Here is a 26466-nt window from a genome sequence, read left to right on the forward strand (position 1 = left end):
TTTTGTCCCGGGTAACAGGAGGCAGGTGGAGCCTGCCTACTCTGGAGCCTTGGGGCTTCCCAGTCCGCTTAGTCATTTTGAGGCCTCCCAGTGGTCTGCTCCAGAGCCCCTGAGCACCGCTATATATACCCCTCCCCAGGGAGACACACCCTCATGCTTTATGAGGTCAGCAAGTCTCCTGCCCAGCCAATGGTGGCCCTGGGTGGGCCTTGACATCACAAAGCCCCATCCTGACACCTCTAGTGGGGGATGGGGAGCAATTCAGATGTTTCGGTGGGAGAAATGAGGCATTTGTAATTCCCCTAAAGAGGCCTCCAAACTCCCTGCCAGCCTCATCTCTCTAAGTCAACTCTGATGGGTCACATGGCAGGGAGAGTGTGTCTCCTCCAAACCTTGTCTATTCTATCTATTTATGTCTGTAAAAGTGTAAAGGAAATAAAAAAAAAAAAATCTGAAAAAGATACAGCTTAAGCAGCCCCAGTTAACATAAGTTTATTTTCTTTGTTCCATAGTCTCAAAATAACTGACAATTAAGTATGAATTTCATGTAAAACCTATTTTTCAAATTCTGCAAGATACTTTGTGTTCAAATATAAGACGATTTTGTTCTTTGCAAGCTAAAAAAAGTTTGTACCTTGCAGTGAATACTTTGTTTCACTGATTTAGACCTAAATAAAAGCGCATCGTGTGCATTACCTTGACAATTTTTGTGGTATCACCGTGTATTTAGAATCAACTGTTTGAATGTGGGGTGCGTATTAGTACATTCCCTCGGGGACTGCAGGCTGTGCAGGAAGTGATCTCAAGGCCTTGCAAACCATTAAGGATGCTCTGGGGAAGGGAGCAGTGGTAACCATGACAGCCTGTGTTGGTGACAATTGTTGAACAGGGTCTTCTCCTAATGAACTCCCTCATAGAAGACAATGAATTGTTAAAGATAAGTACTAAGACTGTGGCCGTGTGAATTTATATATATATATATATATATATATATATTTATATATACATACACATGCACACACTTGTGTGCGTTTATATATATGTACACTAAAACTTTATACCTTGTGAATAATATGTAATATATTAAAACCTGACATATATGACAACCAACTTTTCAAACTTAAACCAACACAATTTGGTTTTGCAGAGGAAACGTATTTCATTACTGACATTATTTTAGAATACTGGAGTATGGAGATGGTAATCAAAACAGAACCAGCGTTTACTTGGGTTTATTCTTGTAATAAAAGTCTTCGTGGGCAATGCCCCCCAGTATTGCCTGCACGGGAGGTGGGAGGTGGGCTACTCCCCCTGCTCCACCTGTGGGAGCCCATTGCTCCATTCTAAAGTCCTTTGGTCCAAAGAAGACATACAGATGGATAACAAACACATGAAAAGATGCTGAACATCACTCATTATCAGAGAAATGCAAATCAAAACCACAATGAGGTACCATCTCACGCCGGTCAGGATGGCTGCTATCCAAACATCTACAAGCAATAAATGCTTGAGAAAAGGGAACCCTCTTACTCTGTTGTGGGGAATGCAAACTAGTACAGCCACTATGGAGAACAGTGTGGAGATTCCTTAAAAAACTGGAACTGGAACTGCCATAGGACCCAGCAATCTCACTGCTGGGCATACACATCGAAGAAACCAGAATTGAAAGAGACAACGTGTACCCCTTTGTTCATCACAGCACTGTTTCCAATAGGCAGGACATGGAAGCAACCTAGATGTCCGTCAGCAGGCGAATGGACAAGAAAGCACTGGTGCATATACACAATGGACTATTACTCAGCCATTAAAAAGAACACCCTTGAATCCGTTCTAATGAGGTGGATGAAACTGGAGCCTATTATACAGAGTGAAATAAGTCAGAAAGAAAAACACCAATACAGAATACTAACGCATATATATGGAATTTAGAAAGATGGTAAGGATAACCCTGTATGCGAGACCATTTAAGAGACACAGATGTACAGAACGGTCTTTTGGACTCTGTGGGAGAAGGCGAGGGTGGGATGATCTGAGAGAATAGGTTTTAAACATGTATATTATCGTAAGTGAATCAGATCGCCAGTCCAGGTTCGATGCATGAGACAGGGTGCTCGGGGCTGGTGCACTGGGATGACCCAGAGGAATGGGATGGGGAGGGAGGTGGGAGGGGGGTTTAGGATGGGGAAGACGTGTACACCCGTGATGGATTCATGTCAAGTATGGCAAAAACCACTACAGCATTGTAAAGTAATTAGGCTCCAATGAAAATAAATGAATTAAAAAAAATAAACTACATTCCTTTGCTAAAAATGGCCTAATCAATGTTGGCTTTGTGATGTCCAAAAACACCATGCTTTCCTTCCTTTCTTCCCTCCTTCCTCCCCCCTCTTCCTTTCCTTTTCTTTCTTATTATACAACTGTTAACGTTTGCTTTCCATTTATAGTTATTACAGAGTACTGGCACTCTTCCCCACGTTGTACAATACATCCTTGAGCTCATCTTACACCTAACACGGTGTGCCTCCCACTCCCCCACCTCTGTATAGCCCTTCCCTCATCCCCTCCCCGCTGGTAACCAGTAGATTGTTCTCTGTATTTGTGAGCCTCCATTTTTGTTATATTCTCTACTTGGTGGTGTTTTGAGATTCTATAAGTGATATCATACAGTATTTGTCTATCTCTGTCTGAGTTATTTTACTTCATAGTATACCTTCCATGTTGCTGCAAATGTCAATATTCCATTCCTTTTATGGGGCAACTTCCTTCTATGCCTTTTTAGCAAATGGCACTGCCACCGCACACATGGCACGGCTCCCCGGCTCAGTTTCCATCTCTGCACGCACGCAGAAAAACACCAAGTCCTCTTCCTCTTCTCCCATGGGAAGTGTATCTTTGAAGCTGAGTCTGGAACCAGTTCTTCCCCCCCTACTTTCTGGCAAACTGGACCTTCTGGGCCCATCTCCAACCCCACAGGACCCATCTCTCTCCCTCTTCACACATTTATCCCTGCCCTGCCCTCTCTGCCCCCACTCTCAGAGAACTCAGAGACAAACATAATTTCACATCAGGTTGATTTTATTTTCATTCTTAATGTATGGAGTTGGTATAATAGTCACGTCTGTACTGTTGGCCAGTACTCAGCGGCAAGACCCCCGAAGAATTCTGAGGTCTCTAGCCATGCCTTCAAGTCACTGGCTGCCCACCGGTCCCGCTGGAATGACAGGGATCTCCACGCTCTCTGGGACCTCCTCTGGTCCGTTCTGATTCAGCTCTTCATTCACCTTGCAACACTGGCTACAGAGCTTTGAGCCTCCGTTTTGTCTAAGGTTCCTTGTGGTGGGTGGTTTCTGAGAAGTTTTCTTGGTCAGCTTTGCCTGAAGGTGATTATTCACTCTCGCACTTGCCCTGGCCACCTGGAGAAAACAAGAGAGGGGTAGAGAATGGCATTGGTTTGGGGAAGAGGGTGAAGGTGGACAGGAACGACAGCTTCAGGAGAAGGGGTGTGGGCAGAGAAGGGTTATGTGCCAGGCAAGGCCAGGGCAGGGGGTCTTATGGGGTGGGGTCAATGGGAAGAGGAGTTTGGGTGGCCTCAGCTGACCTTGACATTTTTTGGGGGCCTCAGTTGAGAGGAGGTCTTCATCCTTTTGTCCCGGGTAACAGGAGGCAGGTGGAGCCTGCCTACTCTGGAGCCTTGGGGCTTCCCAGTCCGCTTAGTCATTTTGAGGCCTCCCAGTGGTCTGCTCCAGAGCCCCTGAGCACCGCTATATATACCCCTCCCCAGGGAGACACACCCTCATGCTTTATGAGGTCAGCAAGTCTCCTGCCCAGCCAATGGTGGCCCTGGGTGGGCCTTGACATCACAAAGCCCCATCCTGACACCTCTAGCGGGGGATGGGGAGCAATTCAGATGTTTCGGTGGGAGAAATGAGGCATTTGTAATTCCCCTAAAGAGGCCTCCAAACTCCCTGCCAGCCTCATCTCTCTAAGTCAACTCTGATGGGTCACATGGCAGGGAGAGTGTGTCTCCTCCAAACCTTGTCTATTCTATCTATTTATGACTGTAAAAGTGTAAAGGAAATAAAAAAAAAAAAATCTGAAAAAGATACAGCTTAAGCAGCCCCAGTTAACATAAGTTTATTTTCTTTGTTCCATAGTCTCAAAATAACTGACAATTAAGTATGAATTTCATGTAAAACCTATTTTTCAAATTCTGCAAGATACTTTGTGTTCAAATATAAGACGATTTTGTTCTTTGCAAGCTAAAAAAAGTTTGTACCTTGCAGTGAATACTTTGTTTCACTGATTTAGACCTAAATAAAAGCGCATCGTGTGCATTACCTTGACAATTTTTGTGGTATCACCGTGTATTTAGAATCAACTGTTTGAATGTGGGGTGCGTATTAGTACATTCCCTCGGGGACTGCAGGCTGTGCAGGAAGTGATCTCAAGGCCTTGCAAACCATTAAGGATGCTCTGGGGAAGGGAGCAGTGGTAACCATGACAGCCTGTGTTGGTGACAATTGTTGAACAGGGTCTTCTCCTAATGAACTCCCTCATAGAAGACAATGAATTGTTAAAGATAAGTACTAAGACTGTGGCCGTGTGAATTTATATATATATATATATATATATTTATATATACATACACATGCACACACTTGTGTGCGTTTATATATATGTACACTAAAACTTTATACCTTGTGAATAATATGTAAAATATTAAAACCTGACATATATGACAACCAACTTTTCAAACTTAAACCAACACAATTTGGTTTTGCAGAGGAAACGTATTTCATTACTGACATTATTTTAGAATACTGGAGTATGGAGATGGTAATCAAAACAGAACCAGCGTTTACTTGGGTTTATTCTTGTAATAAAAGTCTTCGTGGGCAATGCCCCCCAGTATTGCCTGCACGGGAGGTGGGAGGTGGGCTACTCCCCCTGCTCCACCTGTGGGAGCCCATTGCTCCATTCTAAAGTCCTTTGGTCCAAAGAAGACATACAGATGGATAACAAACACATGAAAAGATGCTGAACATCACTCATTATCAGAGAAATGCAAATCAAAACCACAATGAGGTACCATCTCACGCCGGTCAGGATGGCTGCTATCCAAACATCTACAAGCAATAAATGCTTGAGAAAAGGGAACCCTCTTACTCTGTTGTGGGGAATGCAAACTAGTACAGCCACTATGGAGAACAGTGTGGAGATTCCTTAAAAAACTGGAACTGGAACTGCCATAGGACCCAGCAATCTCACTGCTGGGCATACACATCGAAGAAACCAGAATTGAAAGAGACAACGTGTACCCCTTTGTTCATCACAGCACTGTTTCCAATAGGCAGGACATGGAAGCAACCTAGATGTCCGTCAGCAGGCGAACGGACAAGAAAGCACTGGTGCATATACACAATGGACTATTACTCAGCCATTAAAAAGAACACCCTTGAATCCGTTCTAATGAGGTGGATGAAACTGGAGCCTATTATACAGAGTGAAATAAGTCAGAAAGAAAAACACCAATACAGAATACTAACGCATATATATGGAATTTAGAAAGATGGTAAGGATAACCCTGTATGCGAGACCATTAAAGAGACACAGATGTACAGAACGGTCTTTTGGACTCTGTGGGAGAAGGCGAGGGTGGGATGATCTGAGAGAATAGGTTTTAAACATGTATATTATCGTAAGTGAATCAGATCGCCAGTCCAGGTTCGATGCATGAGACAGGGTGCTCGGGGCTGGTGCACTGGGATGACCCAGAGGAATGGGATGGGGAGGGAGGTGGGAGGGGGGTTTAGGATGGGGAAGACGTGTACACCCGTGATGGATTCATGTCAAGTATGGCAAAAACCACTACAGCATTGTAAAGTAATTAGCCTCCAATGAAAATAAATGAATTAAAAAAAATAAACTACATTCCTTTGCTAAAAATGGCCTAATCAATGTTGGCTTTGTGATGTCCAAAAACACCATGCTTTCCTTCCTTTCTTCCCTCCTTCCTCCCCCCTCTTCCTTTCCTTTTCTTTCTTATTATACAACTGTTAACGTTTGCCTTCCATTTATAGTTAATACAGAGTACTGGCACTCTTCCCCACGTTGTACAATACATCCTTGAGCTCATCTTACACCTAACACGGTGTGCCTCCCACTCCCCCACCTCTGTATAGCCCTTCCCTCATCCCCTCCCCGCTGGTAACCAGTAGATTGTTCTCTGTATTTGTGAGCCTCCATTTTTGTTATATTCTCTACTTGGTGGTGTTTTTAGATTCTATAAGTGATATCATACAGTATTTGTCTATCTCTGTCTGAGTTATTTTACTTCATAGTATACCTTCCATGTTGCTGCAAATGTCAATATTCCATTCCTTTTATGGGGCAACTTCCTTCTATGCCTTTTTAGCAAATGGCACTGCCACCGCACACATGGCACGGCTCCCCGGCTCAGTTTCCATCTCTGCACGCACGCAGAAAAACACCAAGTCCTCTTCCTCTTCTCCCATGGGAAGTGTATCTTTGAAGCTGAGTCTGGAACCAGTTCTTCCCCCCCTACTTTCTGGCAAACTGGACCTTCTGGGCCCATCTCCAACCCCACAGGACCCATCTCTCTCCCTCTTCACACATTTATCCCTGCCCTGCCCTCTCTGCCCCCACTCTCAGAGAACTCAGAGACAAACATAATTTCACATCAGGTTGATTTTATTTTCATTCTTAATGTATGGAGTTGGTATAATAGTCACGTCTGTACTGTTGGCCAGTACTCAGCGGCAAGACCCCCGAAGAATTCTGAGGTCTCTAGCCATGCCTTCAAGTCACTGGCTGCCCACCGGTCCCGCTGGAATGACAGGGATCTCCACGCTCTCTGGGACCTCCTCTGGTCCGTTCTGATTCAGCTCTTCATTCACCTTGCAACACTGGCTACAGAGCTTTGAGCCTCCGTTTTGTCTAAGGTTCCTTGTGGTGGGTGGTTTCTGAGAAGTTTTCTTGGTCAGCTTTGCCTGAAGGTGATTATTCACTCTCGCACTTGCCCTGGCCACCTGGAGAAAACAAGAGAGGGGTAGAGAATGGCATTGGTTTGGGGAAGAGGGTGAAGGTGGACAGGAACGACAGCTTCAGGAGAAGGGGTGTGGGCAGAGAAGGGTTATGTGCCAGGCAAGGCCAGGGCAGGGGGTCTTATGGGGTGGGGTCAATGGGAAGAGGAGTTTGGGTGGCCTCAGCTGACCTTGACATTTTTTGGGGGCCTCAGTTGAGAGGAGGTCTTCATCCTTTTGTCCCGGGTAACAGGAGGCAGGTGGAGCCTGCCTACTCTGGAGCCTTGGGGCTTCCCAGTCCGCTTAGTCATTTTGAGGCCTCCCAGTGGTCTGCTCCAGAGCCCCTGAGCACCGCTATATATACCCCTCCCCAGGGAGACACACCCTCATGCTTTATGAGGTCAGCAAGTCTCCTGCCCAGCCAATGGTGGCCCTGGGTGGGCCTTGACATCACAAAGCCCCATCCTGACACCTCTAGTGGGGGATGGGGAGCAATTCAGATGTTTCGGTGGGAGAAATGAGGCATTTGTAATTCCCCTAAAGAGGCCTCCAAACTCCCTGCCAGCCTCATCTCTCTAAGTCAACTCTGATGGGTCACATGGCAGGGAGAGTGTGTCTCCTCCAAACCTTGTCTATTCTATCTATTTATGTCTGTAAAAGTGTAAAGGAAATAAAAAAAAAAAAATCTGAAAAAGATACAGCTTAAGCAGCCCCAGTTAACATAAGTTTATTTTCTTTGTTCCATAGTCTCAAAATAACTGACAATTAAGTATGAATTTCATGTAAAACCTATTTTTCAAATTCTGCAAGATACTTTGTGTTCAAATATAAGACGATTTTGTTCTTTGCAAGCTAAAAAAAGTTTGTACCTTGCAGTGAATACTTTGTTTCACTGATTTAGACCTAAATAAAAGCGCATCGTGTGCATTACCTTGACAATTTTTGTGGTATCACCGTGTATTTAGAATCAACTGTTTGAATGTGGGGTGCGTATTAGTACATTCCCTCGGGGACTGCAGGCTGTGCAGGAAGTGATCTCAAGGCCTTGCAAACCATTAAGGATGCTCTGGGGAAGGGAGCAGTGGTAACCATGACAGCCTGTGTTGGTGACAATTGTTGAACAGGGTCTTCTCCTAATGAACTCCCTCATAGAAGACAATGAATTGTTAAAGATAAGTACTAAGACTGTGGCCGTGTGAATTTATATATATATATATATATATATATATATATTTATATATACATACACATGCACACACTTGTGTGCGTTTATATATATGTACACTAAAACTTTATACCTTGTGAATAATATGTAATATATTAAAACCTGACATATATGACAACCAACTTTTCAAACTTAAACCAACACAATTTGGTTTTGCAGAGGAAACGTATTTCATTACTGACATTATTTTAGAATACTGGAGTATGGAGATGGTAATCAAAACAGAACCAGCGTTTACTTGGGTTTATTCTTGTAATAAAAGTCTTCGTGGGCAATGCCCCCCAGTATTGCCTGCACGGGAGGTGGGAGGTGGGCTACTCCCCCTGCTCCACCTGTGGGAGCCCATTGCTCCATTCTAAAGTCCTTTGGTCCAAAGAAGACATACAGATGGATAACAAACACATGAAAAGATGCTGAACATCACTCATTATCAGAGAAATGCAAATCAAAACCACAATGAGGTACCATCTCACGCCGGTCAGGATGGCTGCTATCCAAACATCTACAAGCAATAAATGCTTGAGAAAAGGGAACCCTCTTACTCTGTTGTGGGGAATGCAAACTAGTACAGCCACTATGGAGAACAGTGTGGAGATTCCTTAAAAAACTGGAACTGGAACTGCCATAGGACCCAGCAATCTCACTGCTGGGCATACACATCGAAGAAACCAGAATTGAAAGAGACAACGTGTACCCCTTTGTTCATCACAGCACTGTTTCCAATAGGCAGGACATGGAAGCAACCTAGATGTCCATCAGCAGGCGAACGGACAAGAAAGCACTGGTGCATATACACAATGGACTATTACTCAGCCATTAAAAAGAACACCCTTGAATCCGTTCTAATGAGGTGGATGAAACTGGAGCCTATTATACAGAGTGAAATAAGTCAGAAAGAAAAACACCAATACAGAATACTAACGCATATATATGGAATTTAGAAAGATGGTAAGGATAACCCTGTATGCGAGACCATTAAAGAGACACAGATGTACAGAACGGTCTTTTGGACTCTGTGGGAGAAGGCGAGGGTGGGATGATCTGAGAGAATAGGTTTTAAACATGTATATTATCGTAAGTGAATCAGATCGCCAGTCCAGGTTCGATGCATGAGACAGGGTGCTCGGGGCTGGTGCACTGGGATGACCCAGAGGAATGGGATGGGGAGGGAGGTGGGAGGGGGGTTTAGGATGGGGAAGACGTGTACACCCGTGATGGATTCATGTCAAGTATGGCAAAAACCACTACAGCATTGTAAAGTAATTAGCCTCCAATGAAAATAAATGAATTAAAAAAAATAAACTACATTCCTTTGCTAAAAATGGCCTAATCAATGTTGGCTTTGTGATGTCCAAAAACACCATGCTTTCCTTCCTTTCTTCCCTCCTTCCTCCCCCCTCTTCCTTTCCTTTTCTTTCTTATTATACAACTGTTAACGTTTGCCTTCCATTTATAGTTAATACAGAGTACTGGCACTCTTCCCCACGTTGTACAATACATCCTTGAGCTCATCTTACACCTAACACGGTGTGCCTCCCACTCCCCCACCTCTGTATAGCCCTTCCCTCATCCCCTCCCCGCTGGTAACCAGTAGATTGTTCTCTGTATTTGTGAGCCTCCATTTTTGTTATATTCTCTACTTGGTGGTGTTTTGAGATTCTATAAGTGATATCATACAGTATTTGTCTATCTCTGTCTGAGTTATTTTACTTCATAGTATACCTTCCATGTTGCTGCAAATGTCAATATTCCATTCCTTTTATGGGGCAACTTCCTTCTATGCCTTTTTAGCAAATGGCACTGCCACCGCACACATGGCACGGCTCCCCGGCTCAGTTTCCATCTCTGCACGCACGCAGAAAAACACCAAGTCCTCTTCCTCTTCTCCCATGGGAAGTGTATCTTTGAAGCTGAGTCTGGAACCAGTTCTTCCCCCCCTACTTTCTGGCAAACTGGACCTTCTGGGCCCATCTCCAACCCCACAGGACCCATCTCTCTCCCTCTTCACACATTTATCCCTGCCCTGCCCTCTCTGCCCCCACTCTCAGAGAACTCAGAGACAAACATAATTTCACATCAGGTTGATTTTATTTTCATTCTTAATGTATGGAGTTGGTATAATAGTCACGTCTGTACTGTTGGCCAGTACTCAGCGGCAAGACCCCCGAAGAATTCTGAGGTCTCTAGCCATGCCTTCAAGTCACTGGCTGCCCACCGGTCCCGCTGGAATGACAGGGATCTCCACGCTCTCTGGGACCTCCTCTGGTCCGTTCTGATTCAGCTCTTCATTCACCTTGCAACACTGGCTACAGAGCTTTGAGCCTCCGTTTTGTCTAAGGTTCCTTGTGGTGGGTGGTTTCTGAGAAGTTTTCTTGGTCAGCTTTGCCTGAAGGTGATTATTCACTCTCGCACTTGCCCTGGCCACCTGGAGAAAACAAGAGAGGGGTAGAGAATGGCATTGGTTTGGGGAAGAGGGTGAAGGTGGACAGGAACGACAGCTTCAGGAGAAGGGGTGTGGGCAGAGAAGGGTTATGTGCCAGGCAAGGCCAGGGCAGGGGGTCTTATGGGGTGGGGTCAATGGGAAGAGGAGTTTGGGTGGCCTCAGCTGACCTTGACATTTTTTGGGGGCCTCAGTTGAGAGGAGGTCTTCATCCTTTTGTCCCGGGTAACAGGAGGCAGGTGGAGCCTGCCTACTCTGGAGCCTTGGGGCTTCCCAGTCCGCTTAGTCATTTTGAGGCCTCCCAGTGGTCTGCTCCAGAGCCCCTGAGCACCGCTATATATACCCCTCCCCAGGGAGACACACCCTCATGCTTTATGAGGTCAGCAAGTCTCCTGCCCAGCCAATGGTGGCCCTGGGTGGGCCTTGACATCACAAAGCCCCACCCTGACACCTCTAGCGGGGGATGGGGAGCAATTCAGATGTTTCGGTGGGAGAAATGAGGCATTTGTAATTCCCCTAAAGAGGCCTCCAAACTCCCTGCCAGCCTCATCTCTCTAAGTCAACTCTGATGGGTCACATGGCAGGGAGAGTGTGTCTCCTCCAAACCTTGTCTATTCTATCTATTTATGACTGTAAAAGTGTAAAGGAAATAAAAAAAAAAAATCTGAAAAAGATACAGCTTAAGCAGCCCCAGTTAACATAAGTTTATTTTCTTTGTTCCATAGTCTCAAAATAACTGACAATTAAGTATGAATTTCATGTAAAACCTATTTTTCAAATTCTGCAAGATACTTTGTGTTCAAATATAAGACGATTTTGTTCTTTGCAAGCTAAAAAAAGTTTGTACCTTGCAGTGAATACTTTGTTTCACTGATTTAGACCTAAATAAAAGCGCATCGTGTGCATTACCTTAACAATTTTTGTGGTATCACCGTGTATTTAGAATCAACTGTTTGAATGTGGGGTGCGTATTAGTACATTCCCTCGGGGACTGCAGGCTGTGCAGGAAGTGATCTCAAGGCCTTGCAAACCATTAAGGATGCTCTGGGGAAGGGAGCAGTGGTAACCATGGCAGCCTGTGTTGGTGACAATTGTTGAACAGGGTCTTCTCCTAATGAACTCCCTCATAGAAGACAATGAATTGTTAAAGATAAGTACTAAGACTGTGGCCGTGTGAATTTATATATATATATATATTTTTATATACATACACATGCACACACTTGTGTGCGTTTATATATATGTACACTAAAACTTTATACCTTGTGAATAATATGTAAAATATTAAAACCTGACATATATGACAACCAACTTTTCAAACTTAAACCAACACAATTTGGTTTTGCAGAGGAAACGTTTTTCATTACTGACATTATTTTAGAATACTGGAGTATGGAGATGGTAATCAAAACAGAACCAGCGTTTACTTGGGTTTATTCTTGTAATAAAAGTCTTCGTGGGCAATGCCCCCCAGTATTGCCTGCACGGGAGGTGGGAGGTGGGCTACTCCCCCTGCTCCACCTGTGGGAGCCCATTGCTCCATTCTAAAGTCCTTTGGTCCAAAGAAGACATACAGATGGATAACAAACACATGAAAAGATGCTGAACATCACTCATTATCAGAGAAATGCAAATCAAAACCACAATGAGGTACCATCTCACGCCGGTCAGGATGGCTGCTATCCAAACATCTACAAGCAATAAATGCTTGAGAAAAGGGAACCCTCTTACTCTGTTGTGGGGAATGCAAACTAGTACAGCCACTATGGAGAACAGTGTGGAGATTCCTTAAAAAACTGGAACTGGAACTGCCATAGGACCCAGCAATCTCACTGCTGGGCATACACATCGAAGAAACCAGAATTGAAAGAGACAACGTGTACCCCTTTGTTCATCACAGCACTGTTTCCAATAGGCAGGACATGGAAGCAACCTAGATGTCCGTCAGCAGGCGAACGGACAAGAAAGCACTGGTGCATATACACAATGGACTATTACTCAGCCATTAAAAAGAACACCCTTGAATCCGTTCTAATGAGGTGGATGAAACTGGAGCCTATTATACAGAGTGAAATAAGTCAGAAAGAAAAACACCAATACAGAATACTAACGCATATATATGGAATTTAGAAAGATGGTAAGGATAACCCTGTATGCGAGACCATTAAAGAGACACAGATGTACAGAACGGTCTTTTGGACTCTGTGGGAGAAGGCGAGGGTGGGATGATCTGAGAGAATAGGTTTTAAACATGTATATTATCGTAAGTGAATCAGATCGCCAGTCCAGGTTCGATGCATGAGACAGGGTGCTCGGGGCTGGTGCACTGGGATGACCCAGAGGAATGGGATGGGGAGGGAGGTGGGAGGGGGGTTTAGGATGGGGAAGACGTGTACACCCGTGATGGATTCATGTCAAGTATGGCAAAAACCACTACAGCATTGTAAAGTAATTAGCCTCCAATGAAAATAAATGAATTAAAAAAAATAAACTACATTCCTTTGCTAAAAATGGCCTAATCAATGTTGGCTTTGTGATGTCCAAAAACACCATGCTTTCCTTCCTTTCTTCCCTCCTTCCTCCCCCCTCTTCCTTTCCTTTTCTTTCTTATTATACAACTGTTAACGTTTGCCTTCCATTTATAGTTAATACAGAGTACTGGCACTCTTCCCCACGTTGTACAATACATCCTTGAGCTCATCTTACACCTAACACGGTGTGCCTCCCACTCCCCCACCTCTGTATAGCCCTTCCCTCATCCCCTCCCCGCTGGTAACCAGTAGATTGTTCTCTGTATTTGTGAGCCTCCATTTTTGTTATATTCTCTACTTGGTGGTGTTTTTAGATTCTATAAGTGATATCATACAGTATTTGTCTATCTCTGTCTGAGTTATTTTACTTCATAGTATACCTTCCATGTTGCTGCAAATGTCAATATTCCATTCCTTTTATGGGGCAACTTCCTTCTATGCCTTTTTAGCAAATGGCACTGCCACCGCACACATGGCACGGCTCCCCGGCTCAGTTTCCATCTCTGCACGCACGCAGAAAAACACCAAGTCCTCTTCCTCTTCTCCCATGGGAAGTGTATCTTTGAAGCTGAGTCTGGAACCAGTTCTTCCCCCCCTACTTTCTGGCAAACTGGACCTTCTGGGCCCATCTCCAACCCCACAGGACCCATCTCTCTCCCTCTTCACACATTTATCCCTGCCCTGCCCTCTCTGCCCCCACTCTCAGAGAACTCAGAGACAAACATAATTTCACATCAGGTTGATTTTATTTTCATTCTTAATGTATGGAGTTGGTATAATAGTCACGTCTGTACTGTTGGCCAGTACTCAGCGGCAAGACCCCCGAAGAATTCTGAGGTCTCTAGCCATGCCTTCAAGTCACTGGCTGCCCACCGGTCCCGCTGGAATGACAGGGATCTCCACGCTCTCTGGGACCTCCTCTGGTCCGTTCTGATTCAGCTCTTCATTCACCTTGCAACACTGGCTACAGAGCTTTGAGCCTCCGTTTTGTCTAAGGTTCCTTGTGGTGGGTGGTTTCTGAGAAGTTTTCTTGGTCAGCTTTGCCTGAAGGTGATTATTCACTCTCGCACTTGCCCTGGCCACCTGGAGAAAACAAGAGAGGGGTAGAGAATGGCATTGGTTTGGGGAAGAGGGTGAAGGTGGACAGGAACGACAGCTTCAGGAGAAGGGGTGTGGGCAGAGAAGGGTTATGTGCCAGGCAAGGCCAGGGCAGGGGGTCTTATGGGGTGGGGTCAATGGGAAGAGGAGTTTGGGTGGCCTCAGCTGACCTTGACATTTTTTGGGGGCCTCAGTTGAGAGGAGGTCTTCATCCTTTTGTCCCGGGTAACAGGAGGCAGGTGGAGCCTGCCTACTCTGGAGCCTTGGGGCTTCCCAGTCCGCTTAGTCATTTTGAGGCCTCCCAGTGGTCTGCTCCAGAGCCCCTGAGCACCGCTATATATACCCCTCCCCAGGGAGACACACCCTCATGCTTTATGAGGTCAGCAAGTCTCCTGCCCAGCCAATGGTGGCCCTGGGTGGGCCTTGACATCACAAAGCCCCACCCTGACACCTCTAGCGGGGGATGGGGAGCAATTCAGATGTTTCGGTGGGAGAAATGAGGCATTTGTAATTCCCCTAAAGAGGCCTCCAAACTCCCTGCCAGCCTCATCTCTCTAAGTCAACTCTGATGGGTCACATGGCAGGGAGAGTGTGTCTCCTCCAAACCTTGTCTATTCTATCTATTTATGACTGTAAAAGTGTAAAGGAAATAAAAAAAAAAAATCTGAAAAAGATACAGCTTAAGCAGCCCCAGTTAACATAAGTTTATTTTCTTTGTTCCATAGTCTCAAAATAACTGACAATTAAGTATGAATTTCATGTAAAACCTATTTTTCAAATTCTGCAAGATACTTTGTGTTCAAATATAAGACGATTTTGTTCTTTGCAAGCTAAAAAAAGTTTGTACCTTGCAGTGAATACTTTGTTTCACTGATTTAGACCTAAATAAAAGCGCATCGTGTGCATTACCTTAACAATTTTTGTGGTATCACCGTGTATTTAGAATCAACTGTTTGAATGTGGGGTGCGTATTAGTACATTCCCTCGGGGACTGCAGGCTGTGCAGGAAGTGATCTCAAGGCCTTGCAAACCATTAAGGATGCTCTGGGGAAGGGAGCAGTGGTAACCATGGCAGCCTGTGTTGGTGACAATTGTTGAACAGGGTCTTCTCCTAATGAACTCCCTCATAGAAGACAATGAATTGTTAAAGATAAGTACTAAGACTGTGGCCGTGTGAATTTATATATATATATATATATATATATTTATATATACATACACATGCACACACTTGTGTGCGTTTATATATATGTACACTAAAACTTTATACCTTGTGAATAATATGTAAAATATTAAAACCTGACATATATGACAACCAACTTTTCAAACTTAAACCAACACAATTTGGTTTTGCAGAGGAAACGTATTTCATTACTGACATTATTTTAGAATACTGGAGTATGGAGATGGTAATCAAAACAGAACCAGCGTTTACTTGGGTTTATTCTTGTAATAAAAGTCTTCGTGGGCAATGCCCCCCAGTATTGCCTGCACGGGAGGTGGGAGGTGGGCTACTCCCCCTGCTCCACCTGTGGGAGCCCATTGCTCCATTCTAAAGTCCTTTGGTCCAAAGAAGACATACAGATGGATAACAAACACATGAAAAGATGCTGAACATCACTCATTATCAGAGAAATGCAAATCAAAACCACAATGAGGTACCATCTCACGCCGGTCAGGATGGCTGCTATCCAAACATCTACAAGCAATAAATGCTTGAGAAAAGGGAACCCTCTTACTCTGTTGTGGGGAATGCAAACTAGTACAGCCACTATGGAGAACAGTGTGGAGATTCCTTAAAAAACTGGAACTGGAACTGCCATAGGACCCAGCAATCTCACTGCTGGGCATACACATCGAAGAAACCAGAATTGAAAGAGACAACGTGTACCCCTTTGTTCATCACAGCACTGTTTCCAATAGGCAGGACATGGAAGCAACCTAGATGTCCATCAGCAGGCGAACGGACAAGAAAGCACTGGTGCATATACACAATGGACTATTACTCAGCCATTAAAAAGAACACCCTTGAATCCGTTCTAATGAGGTGGATGAAACTGGAGCCTATTATACAGAGTGAAATAAGTCAGAAAGAAAAACACCAATACAGAATACTAACGCATATATATGGAATTTAGAAAGATGGTAAGGATAACCCTGTATGCGAGACCATTAAAGAGACACAGATGTACAGAACGGTCTTTTGGACTCTGTGGGAGAAGGCGAGGGTGGGATGATCTGAGAGAATAGGTTTTAAACATGTATATTATCGTAAGTGAATCAGATCGCCAGTCCAGGTTCGATGCATGAGACAGGGTGCTCGGGGCTGGTGCACTGGGATGACCCAGAGGAATGGGATGGGGAGGGAGGTGGGAGGGGGGTTTAGGATGGGGAAGACGTGTACACCCGTGATGGATTCATGTCAAGTATGGCAAAAACCACTACAGCATTGTAAAGTAATTAGCCTCCAATGAAAATAAATGAATTAAAAAAAATAAACTACATTCCTTTGCTAAAAATGGCCTAATCAATGTTGGCTTTGTGATGTCCAAAAACACCATGCTTTCCTTCCTTTCTTCCCTCCTTCCTCCCCCCTCTTCCTTTCCTTTTCTTTCTTATTATACAACTGTTAACGTTTGCCTTCCATTTATAGTTAATACAGAGTACTGGCACTCTTCCCCACGTTGTACAATACATCCTTGAGCTCATCTTACACCTAACACGGTGTGCCTCCCACTCCCCCACCTCTGTATAGCCCTTCCCTCATCCCCTCCCCGCTGGTAACCAGTAGATTGTTCTCTGTATTTGTGAGCCTCCATTTTTGTTATATTCTCTACTTGGTGGTGTTTTTAGATTCTATAAGTGATATCATACAGTATTTGTCTATCTCTGTCTGAGTTATTTTACTTCATAGTATACCTTCCATGTTGCTGCAAATGTCAATATTCCATTCCTTTTATGGGGCAACTTCCTTCTATGCCTTTTTAGCAAATGGCACTGCCACCGCACACATGGCACGGCTCCCCGGCTCAGTTTCCATCTCTGCACGCACGCAGAAAAATACCAAGTCCTCTTCCTCTTCTCCCATGGGAAGTGTATCTTTGAAGCTGAGTCTGGAACCAGTTCTTCCCCCCCTACTTTCTGGCAAACTGGACCTTCTGGGCCCATCTCCAACCCCACAGGACCCATCTCTCTCCCTCTTCACACATTTATCCCTGCCCTGCCCTCTCTGCCCCCACTCTCAGAGAACTCAGAGACAAACATAATTTCACATCAGGTTGATTTTATTTTCATTCTTAATGTATGGAGTTGGTATAATAGTCACGTCTGTACTGTTGGCCAGTACTCAGCGGCAAGACCCCCGAAGAATTCTGAGGTCTCTAGCCATGCCTTCAAGTCACTGGCTGCCCACCGGTCCCGCTGGAATGACAGGGATCTCCACACTCTCTGGGATCTCCTCTGGTCCGTTCTGATTCAGCTCTTCATTCACCTTGCAACACTGGCTACAGAGCTTTGAGCCTCCGTTTTGTCTAAGGTTCCTTGTGGTGGGTGGTTTCTGAGAAGTTTTCTTGGTCAGCTTTGCCTGAAGGTGATTATTCACTCTCGCACTTGCCCTGGCCACCTGGAGAAAACAAGAGAGGGGTAGAGAATGGCATTGGTTTGGGGAAGAGGGTGAAGGTGGACAGGAACGACAGCTTCAGGAGAAGGGGTGTGGGCAGAGAAGGGTTATGTGCCAGGCAAGGCCAGGGCAGGGGGTCTTATGGGGTGGGGTCAATGGGAAGAGGAGTTTGGGTGGCCTCAGCTGACCTTGACATTTTTGGGGGGCCTCAGTTGAGAGGAGGTCTTCATCCTTTTGTCCCGGGTAACAGGAGGCAGGTGTTTCCTAACTACTCTGGAGCCTTGGGGCTTCCCAGTCCGCTTAGTCATTTTGAGGCCTCCCAGTGGTCTGCTCCAGAGCCCCTGAGCACCGCTATATATACCCCTCCCCAGGGAGACACACCCTCATGCTTTATGAGGTCAGCAAATCTCCTGCCCAGCCAATGGTGGCCCTGGGTGGGCCTTGACATCACAAAGCCCCACCCTGACACCTCTAGCGGGGGATGGGGAGCAATTCAGATGTTTCGGTGGGAGAAATGAGGCATTTGTAAGTCCCCTAAAGAGGCCTCCAAACTCCCTGCCAGCCTCATCTCTCTAAGTCAACTCTGATGGGTCACATGGCAGGGAGAGTGTGTCTCCTCCAAACCTTGTCTATTCTATCTATTTATGACTGTAAAAGTGTAAAGGAAATAAAAAAAAAAAGAATCTGAAAAAGATACAGCTTAAGCAGCCCCAGTTAACATAAGTTTATTTTCTTTGTTCCATAGTCTCAAAATAACTGACAATTAAGTATGAATTTCATGTAAAACCTATTTTTCAAATTCTGCAAGATACTTTGTGTTCAAATATAAGACGATTTTGTTCTTTGCAAGCTAAAAAAAGTTTGTACCTTGCAGTGAATACTTTGTTTCACTGATTTAGACCTAAATAAAAGCGCATCGTGTGCATTACCTTGACAATTTTTGTGGTATCACCGTGTATTTAGAATCAACTGTTTGAATGTGGGGTGCGTATTAGTACATTCCCTCGGGGACTGCAGGCTGTGCAGGAAGTGATCTCAAGGCCTTGCAAACCATTAAGGATGCTCTGGGGAAGGGAGCAGTGGTAACCATGGCAGCCTTTGTTGGTGACAATTGTTGAACAGGGTCTTCTCTTAATGAACTCCCTCATAGAAGACAATGAATTGTTAAAGATAAGTACTAAGAGTGTGGCAGTATGAATTTATATATATATGTATATATACATACCCATGCACACATATGTGTGTGTGTTTGTATATATATACACTGAAACTTTATACCTTGTGAATAATATGTAAAATATTCCAGTTTGTTACCTTGCTCACTCTTTACTATGGCACCCTACCTACACTTGGTCCCTAAGATATATAGTCACTCTCACTCAGGAGTAGTTCAGAGTATTGCGTTTTGGAAGAACCAATTAAGTGGATTTGGAAATGCTATTGTCTAATTTTAACTAGAATAAATCATTTCTAGTAACCACATACAGGTGTGAGAGTTGGACCATAAAGGTCGAGCACTGAAGAATTGATGCTTTTGAACTGTGGTGCTGGAGAAGACTGTTGAGAGTCCCTTGGACAGCAAGGAGTTCCAACCTGTCATCCTAAGAGTACAGGGTGGAAAGATTAAAACATCTACTCATATTTATTTTAAACCAGAAAATAAGAAAGAAATTAAAATTTGAAAATTTAATCTTTCCACCCTGTACTCCAGTTGGTTAACTTGCTCACTCTCAGTAGTATATATACCTCACTTTGGAGATGAAGAGAGGGGTCCTAGGGATCTGGACTCTTGAGAACCTACAGTGTGAATTGCTTCTCATCAAATGAGAGCTCAAATGTCCCCTCTCCAGAGATATCTTCCCTTAGAATTCCCTTCCCTCTGCCACAAACACAGCCCAACCCATCACTGTCACCATAGCTTTTACCCTTCTTAGAATTACACTGTTCCTGTGTTGGCTCACTTATCTGTTTGTATATTACTTCCCTGTCATCTTCCACTCAGATGTAGGCACCACGAAAGAAGGTGCCCTTTCTGCTTACACCACCCTTGTCCCTTAACCTGGCAATCAGTTAGCCTTTGGATCAATACAAATTTTGTCAGGTAGCCATTTACTGCACTGTTTTCCCTATAGTATGCTGCTGATACCTCTTCAGTGCTAAGGACAACCTGGCCTTCTTCACATCTGGCAATCACCTTCTCAGTTGCTCAAATGGATAATCACGTATGATGGTTGGCTTCTTCTTTGGGCCAAGAATTCCAAGCTGCTGCCACAGAAACCTAAAAATGTTTCTAGTTCCTATCTTGTAGAAAGCCAAACCCCAAACTACATATAAGTGAAAATTATTTGTAGACTCAAAAATTGTGTTTCTCCTGTATTAATTTTGAAGATGAGAGGATACCAAGTATGAAATTGTTTCATGGAGCTTTCCAATCACAAAATAACATCTGAAAGCTAAACAGTTATCATTATCACTACTGAAATCTTTATGTTTCCTAACTCAGGGAAAATGGTTTGTGATGACTGTGGAACGATTTCAAGCACTGTCTCTATAACAGTAATTTTACCTACATTATTAATTTCAAATTCAAAAATTAAAACCCTTTGAAGTGGTTGTTTTTATACTCTTTTAAGATGTAAAGACATCAGGCAACAGAATGTGTCTACGGAATTTTTGTGGCTGTAGAGAAAAACTAAAAACACTCATAAAATAGCTTTAATTTCCACTACTTTTCATTATTTATAACTTCAAAAGGAGAGGTTTCAAAATTTTTAAATAATTATTCAATAGGAGCTGTAGTAGACAGAGTAAAGGCCCCCAAGGATGTTCCCATCCTAACTTCTGGAGCCTATAGCTATGTTACCTTATGTGACAAAAGGGACTTACCAGATGTCATTTAGTTATGATCTTGAGATGGGGAGGTTATCCTGGATTATCCAGGTGAGTTCAGTATAATTAGAAGGATCCTATAAGTGAAAGAGGGAGACAGGAGAGGTGGAGAAGGAGATGTGAGAATGAGGCAGTATCACAGTGATATAATATGAGCAAGGTTTGGCCAGCCATTGCTGGCTTTGAAGATGGAAAAGGGGGCCATGAGCCAAGGAATGCAGGCAGCCTCTCAAAGCTGGAAGAGACAAGGAAATGGATTCCCCCCAGAGCCTGCAGAAAGAACACAGCCCCACCGACACCTTGAATTTCATCCAGTGAGACCCATTTTGGACTTCTGATGTCCAGAACTGTAAAACAATAAGTTGGCTTTGTTTTAGGTCACTAAATTTGTGAAAATTTGTTACAGCAGCCATAGGAAAGTAGCACAGCAGCGTTTTTAGAAGACATGATTTGTAAATTCACCGATTCCTCATGTAGCCTCTCACATTTAGTACGTGACACATTTTGATGGCTTCAACAAAACAGTTCAGTTAGAGCTTTTGAAATCTGAGCTTTGATCATATTAGAGAAACACTGCAAATGGTGAAAATGGGGTAATAATGCCAAGTCCTTGTGGGTGATTATTAATAACTTGAAGTTCACATGCAAAAAGACACTGACTTGACACCAAGGGATGGTTATATCATAAACTATTTGAATATTCAATCCAAGCCTCCTATTTCTATGGAACTGAGCAAGTAAGGCTGTGGTCTGTAAGGAGTGTGTGCTCAACAGACACTAACAGATCAACACAAGACACACAGGTGTCTGGGAGGTGGTCTTTGGACCTACAGATCTTCCCTGGTTTTTCAGTCTGATACATGTCTGTCTGGAGCCTATTCTTATAATGGAACTTATGGTATCACATATCAGCTTTGTTTTTCAAGTGGAACTAGAAATAACTGCCTGGAGAATGTACCATTAGTTGGAACTGAAAAAAAAAATCATGATACTTGAAGAGTTTTAGCACTTGGGATGGACTATGATTTTCCATTAAGCAAGTCAAATGCTACTACCCAGTCATCATGAGGAAAGTGCACTATAGCAAGATCCACAGGTCCAATGCTTTAAGAACATTCCATATGGAAACCATTGGCAATAACACATGCTGGCATATGGCAAATGACATGTCTACATATAAAAATAAAAACTAGAAACAGTGCAGGCTATTTTAATAATGAAATCATACTCTTCCCCACCATCACTTCTCCCACAAAATACAGCCAAGAAACCCCCCCCCCGACCCCTCTGCCACCCGAACCCCCAGCAGGAATGTGAATTGGACGGTAATGGCTGTGCTCCATCATTGTACCAGTTATGGTCCCAATAGGATTCAGATGACACACTCAGTCTTGCCAAAGCCTCCTTTTGGCCAAAGTCAAGCAAACTGCAGCTGGTTAGCAGTCCAGATGCTGCAGTCCATGGAGCTCTCTCTCTGGCAGAGAGAGCTGGACAAAGAAAGGTGTGAGAATGGAATGGAGGCGAGAGAATGTCTAGCACAGATTTTTCAGTTCAGCAAATATTTTAATGAGCACTTACTGTGAGTTCTTCTCTGGGACATACATGTGGTAGAAGTGATCAAAGTAGTTTAATTTGCCTTAAAAACTCAGAGAGTGCCAGGGGACAAGTCAGTAAATGGCAATATGATGGCAATGATAACATGATACAACAGAAACAGAGTATTATGGACACATTTATTTAAAGGAACAAGCTCGTACATATGGGATCAGAGACAGTTTCTAAAAGGAAGCCAAATCTAAGCCAAAACACGAAGAATTCATTGGTCATCACTAACTTTCAGTGAGGACTATCCTAGGGGCTTCACGCATTGTAATACACTTAATCCTTCCAAGGACTCTCTGAGTGGGAACAGAAATTAACCATCCGTAGTAAAGAAGGATCTCTTTGGGGTGATGGAAATGTTCTAAAACTAGATGACAGGGAGAGTTGTACCACTTGGTGAACTTACTAAAAGTCATGTACACCAGAATGGGAGTGAGTTTTATAAAATGGAAATTCTACTTCAGTAACTTTTGCAAAAGCCAGACCAAACAAGCTGGTGTGATTATGCAAGGAAGACAGGATGGCTTGAACCGAAGTAAGGGTAGTGGGGATAAAAAGTAGACAAGTGCTTGCGACTGGGAGTAGCCACTTGTGACTGGGAGAGATGATGGCAAATTTGGCACCTGACCTAGAGGTTTTGAGAAAGGAACTGTGGTTCTTTGCCTTCCTGGTGTTGGCTGTTAACTCTATTGGAAGAGAGTGATCTTCAGCTTTGGAAGGAAAGTTACCTAGCAGGCCTCGCCTTTAGATTGAGCAGTAGCTCTCTGCTGATAATAATGCATAGATTTCTTCCAGGTTTTCTGACATCAGAGGTGAGGCTTTAAGAATGAGCGCCATATTTTGGACTGAACTCTAAGGAGGCACTGAGAACAAGTGTACCAGAAGACCTTTTTAGATGACTGCCCTCATCTATGTCAATCAACTTGCCAAAACAAAGAGGAGGATATCTGGATTCTTGAGGTAATACCCCTTTCCATATGAATTATAGTGACATTTGGTATCCCTTGAGGAATTTTTGGGTTGTGAAGTCCCCTCCTGTAGCTCAAGAGCCAAGAAAATGTCAGTGATCCTTCTGCTTTCCCCTCGAGCCACAATAAAATCCAGGCTCTGATTAGTTGTTTGGGTGACACCTAGTCTTGTTTTGATGGAATTTGGTTAAACAAGTAAGAAGATCCATTTTTCCCAGGCCCATGAAATGCATGTAGTGGTGAAAAAAAAAAAAATTGGGTTAGACTGTGTTTCCCCTGCCAGGACATAGAGTTCTCCGTGTAGTTCGATACTCCCAGAGGGATGGTGGAACCTTTCAGCATATGGTTAGTTAATCTCTCTTATGCTGGGTTATCAGTTGGTCAGCTGAAAGGTCAGAAGCCATGATAAGAACATGAGAAGTCTGAGCTTCAAGTTCTGAATTGTAGGATGACTTTTACAAACTTGGGATGGGGGTGAGGGATGTCTCGGTAGGGTAAGAAGAGGAATTGCTGTTCTGTTTTGGCAACTTTTCTCTGTGTTGCCATTTCTCTTCCAAGAGATCGAAATTTCCTGCATCTCTGAGAGAAAATTTGCTCAATGTATGTACGTTTCTGGCAGCTGGTTGGCAGATGTAGCCAAGTCCTACCCCGCAGAATGCTCTTGGAGCAGCACTGATTTTAAGCCGAGACCTGGGACTCCTGATTTAAAGCAAAATATTTCTTCTGGTTAAAATATCTTGAGGGAGATGATCTGAACCAACAATATAAGCTAAGAACTGTGTGTGCATGTCTGCATGCTCAGTTGTATCTGATTCTTTTGAGATTCCATGGACTGTAGCCCGCCAGGCCCCTCTGTCCATGGGATTTCCCAGGCAAGAGTACTGAAGTGAGTAGCCCTTCCCCTCTCCAGGGGATCTTCTCAACCCAGGGATCAAACCCGGGTCTCCTGCATTGGCAGGCAGATTCTTTACCACTGAGCCACCTGGGAAGCCTCAAGAATTATGCACAGAGGGAGATAAATATATCCTGGCATATTCATGTCGTCTTAGTTGTGAGGCTTAATGTGGGCAAGTTGGGGTGATGAGAAAGAAGCGTTTGCATCAACTATTGATCAGTAATATATCTTCTTGGTATTAACACATGCTCTTCCCGTACCCTTGAGAATCATCCATGGGGCAACCAAGAAAATCCCTTATTTACAAAAGTTTTTCTTTTTAAGGTCTCCTTTGTATTGAAAACAAAGTCAAGTCCTGCTTCCCTGTGAATAATAAAAACTGAGAGATCACATATTGAGGAACTAGGGCCTTGTTTTCTTTCTTCTCCTTTTAATGCCTGATACGTCTTCCAGTTGTGTTGTGTGCTTTGAGAATAACAAGACTTCTTTCAGCCTGGGTTCTTGGGAAGCTACTGAGCAAACTGAATTCTCTGCTGCCCAATGGAGTCCCGAGTAAAATGCCAAAGCTCAAATTGGATTACTGGACTATTATTAAGAGAAAAGATTGAAGGGGCTGATGGAAGAAAAGCTAGATTTCTCTTGCTGTGTTGAGGACCTTTCAACTTGGAATAACATGTCTTGGTTCTAAATAAATTTATTAGAGAATGACCAAGAGAGAATACGTATAGAATGCTATATTCTGGTTTTGAGAGGACTCTTGTCAACAATAGCACGGGCAAATCTGGACACAAAAACTTGAAAGAAATTCGAGTCACAGAGAAGAAACACTTAAGAGTGATGTGGAGAACTTTTAATATAAAGGCATAATAGTTTATATTTCTTTGTTTAAACTACACCTGCCCACTTACTTCATAATGCTTTTGTTTTGGGAAACTTGAGATTGACTTAGCTCACAGGGAACGTCCTTGAAAATATATTTTTGGTAGCAAATTCAGGAGTTAACTCCATTTGCTTCTTTGGATGAGAGAGGTTCTTCAGTTTATCTCTGGTCTGAAATAGGAAATGTTAGCATTTGTATCTGTTTCCCTTAAGCAATGAGGTATTTTTGGAAGCCCTAGTTCCCCTGAGGAAAAACAGTTCATTCTTCTAACACTGAAACTAAAATGTAAATGTTGCTACAAGTCTGATGGAGATCTTAATGAAACATTAGTAAAATCTCATCTAAGTGTCAGCAAAGGAGATTATTTGCTTTGGAGATTCTGTTTTAAAAAGAAAATACATGTAAACACTTATGCTCATCACATTTTCTTTTATTTTTTTTTAGTTTTTATTTTTATTTTTTTTAAATTTTATTTTATTTTTAAACTTTACAATATTGTATTAGTTTTGCCAAATATCGAAATGAATCCGCCACAGGTATACCCGCGTTCCCCATCCTGAACCCTCCTCCCTCCTCCCTCCCCTACCCTCCCTCTGGGTCCTCCCAGTGTACCAGGCCCAAGCATCAAGCTGTCAGTGTCAAGACAGTGAAATGTATCATCATGTTTCGTATCTGTTCTAAGGAATTTAAAAAGTAGCCGGTATAATAGTACATTCTTTTTTTTAAGTAACTCTACTAGGTCCCAGGAGAGTTAGGTGAGAATTAAAGTTTAAACTTTAGGTATCCTGATGAGGAAAAAGAAAGTTCCATCCATATGGCCAGAATTTAAACTGGATGGATTGGAATGTAAATTGGTACAGTCACTATGGAAAACAATAAGGAGATTCCTCAAAAAATTAAAAATAGAACTACCATATGATCCAGCAACTGCACTTGTGGCTACATATCTAAAGGAAATGAAAATAGGTTATTGAAAAGATATCTCTACTCCCATGTTTATTACAATATTATTCACAATAACCAAGATACAAAAATAACCCACGTGTCTGACAACAGATAAATGGATAAAGAAGATGTTTTTAACACACACACACACACACACACACACACACAATGGGATGCTACTCAGCCATAAGAAAGAAGGAAATTATGGCAATTTCAGCAAAATAGATGGACTTTGAAAGCATTATGCTTCGTGGGATAAGCCAGACAAAGAAAGAATAGTTGAGTCCCCCCAGGTGACATGTGATAATGAACAGAGACAAACTTGGTTCTC

General features: G+C 43.4%; 2 long non-coding RNA genes across 3 annotated transcripts in view; one reads left to right on the forward strand and one right to left on the reverse strand.

The window, feature by feature from the left end:
- Positions 1 to 26466, forward strand: part of LOC147339774 (uncharacterized) — a 144236-nt gene that overhangs the window by 94918 nt on the left and 22852 nt on the right. For both annotated transcript variants that reach the window (XR_015159042.1, XR_015159041.1), the window contains exon 3: positions 23243 to 23407. This is a non-coding gene — a long non-coding RNA (uncharacterized LOC147339774). The remainder of the gene's footprint in view (positions 1 to 23242; positions 23408 to 26466) is intronic.
- Positions 17601 to 26466, reverse strand: part of LOC147339775 (uncharacterized) — a 34901-nt gene continuing 26035 nt past the window's right edge. Inside the window, exon 2 of the long non-coding RNA XR_015159046.1 lies at positions 17601 to 17959. This is a non-coding gene — a long non-coding RNA (uncharacterized LOC147339775). The remainder of the gene's footprint in view (positions 17960 to 26466) is intronic.

The sequence above is a fragment of the Bos grunniens genome, chromosome X (assembly GCF_055505025.1).
Source record: "Bos grunniens cultivar Pamir isolate PY7600 chromosome X, Bosgru_T2T1.0, whole genome shotgun sequence".
NCBI lineage: Eukaryota > Metazoa > Chordata > Mammalia > Artiodactyla > Bovidae > Bos > Bos grunniens.